The sequence below is a fragment of the Octodon degus genome, unplaced genomic scaffold (genome assembly GCF_000260255.1).
Source record: "Octodon degus isolate 3935 unplaced genomic scaffold, OctDeg1.0 scaffold00127, whole genome shotgun sequence".
In the NCBI taxonomy this organism is placed as follows: Eukaryota; Metazoa; Chordata; class Mammalia; order Rodentia; family Octodontidae; genus Octodon; species Octodon degus.
Window position 1 is genome coordinate 218,089 of NW_004524703.1, and position 2,210 is coordinate 220,298.

The following is a 2,210-nucleotide window of genomic DNA, read 5'->3' on the forward strand; positions in this document are numbered from 1 at the left end:
GCTCTGCCTGCCAAGTGAGAATTTCTGCCACGTTCTGGGGACCCCCAGATCCAGTCCTAGCTCAGGCCCAGTGAATGTGTGGGAAAGCTTCCTCTCCCTCCTACTCCACCTTATCCCCTCCAGACTCAGCTCAGGCCTGGAATACAGGCCTGGGGTGAAACCCTGCAGCTGTAATCCCTACAGAGAGAGTAGGGGACAAAGCCACCCAGCTAGTCCAGGAGCAGAACATTTTGCCAGAGGGGCAAAAAAGGCCAGCAGCAGGAAGGAGCTGAGCACAGCAGCCAGACCCAAGTCAGGCACAGCAGGATAAATCCAAACTTTGTAGATCTGCACCTGAATTTCAGTAGGTGCTAAGGTTATAACTGCACCAAAGCTCTAGAACAAAGGTCAGAAAACAGTGCTACACAAAATGACAACGAGAAGGAGCAAAATACAATCTCAAACCCCAAGCCCACCCATAACAAGTGCAGAGAACACTAACAGAGAACAAATTGGGAATCACACAGCTGAAATCAATGAATCAACAGCTTCTGAAATAAAGAAACAACTGCAGAAAGGTATACAGGAACTCAGATTGGAAAAGAAAAAAGAAATCCATGAATTAATAGCATCTACAGTAAAGAATCAAATGCAGAAACATATGGAGGAAACCCAGTGCCCACCCAGAACAAGTGCAGAAGACACCAGCTCAGCTCAAATGTATGAATTAATAGTGTCAAAAGTAAATAAGCAATTGCACAAAGTTATAGAGGAACTCAGAATTCTTTTCTGAAATAAAAAAAGAATTCTCAGAAATCATAGCATCTGAAGTAAAGAATCAACTACAGAAACATAGGGAGGAAACCCAATCTGAAAAAAACACTACAGTAAAAGAATTTATAACTGCTTCTAAAGAAGACATTGATAAAAAAAAAAATAGGGGGCTGGGAAGATAGTCCAGTTGAATAAGCACTTGCCTGGCAAGTGCAAGGGTCTGAGTTCAATCCCTGATTCCAACAAAAAAAAAAAAATAGAAGAGATTAGAAAAATGATGGATTCCTTGAATGAGCAATACAGGAAAGAAATAGATTGCATGCAGCAGAGTCAAAGAGATGTAAAGGAACTAAAAATCTCAATCACAAGATTCCAAAACCGTTTAAGTGAAAGTAAAGACAGAGTTTCAGATCTTGAAGACGCTGGTGCAGCTAGTAAAAAGGTAAGAAAGGATCTCTTAAAAACAACTAGGATGCAGGAAAATATAATTTATCACCTGCAAGATGATGCAAAGATGAACAATGTGAGACTAATAGGAATCAATGAAAAAGAAGGAGTCAATGCAAATGACATTAAAAAAATATGGGCCGAAGTAATAGCAGAAAACTTCCCAAATATGAGGAAACAATCTGCCATTCAGGTAACTGAAGCATACAGAATGCCAAGTAACCTCAACCCAAATAAAAACACACCAAGACATATAATAGTCAAGATCCCAGAAATTCAGCTCAAGAATAATATACTGAAAGCCACTAGAGAAAAGAAGCAGATCACATTCAAAGGAAAACCCATCAGAATTATGGCAGACTTCTCTTCACAAACCATGAAAGCAAGAAGAGCATGGAGCAAAATACTTCAAGTCCTCTATGAAAACAAATTCCAGCCCAGACTACTATACCCTGCAAAACTCTCTTTCAAGTTTGATAGAGAAGTGAAATACTTCCATGACAAAGAACAACTAAAGAATTTCATGATGACAAAGCCAACCCTACACGGGCTCCTGAAAGATATTCTACAGAGGGACCAAAATGATCAGAACTCCATGAATGAGATCAGAAGCAACCAACTAAATAGGGCAAACGATTAAACACAGGAGAAAAAAGAGTTAATGACAACAGGTAAATAACATGTCAATCGTAAGTCAATACATCTCAATTATCACTGTCAATGTAAATGGACTCAATTCACCAATTAAGAGAAATAGACTGACACAGTGGATTAGGAAACAAAATCCAACAATATGCTGTATACAAGAAACACACTTAACTCATAAAGATATTCATAGGCTGAAAGTCAAAGAATGGAAAACAGTACTACATGCCCCAACACCTCAAGAAAAGCAGGGATAGCAATCCTATTCTCAGACAGTGTCAACTTCAAACCAACAATGATCAAGTGAAATAAAGAAGGCCACTATATACTGGTTAGGGGAAAAATTCAAAAGGAAGAGGTAATAC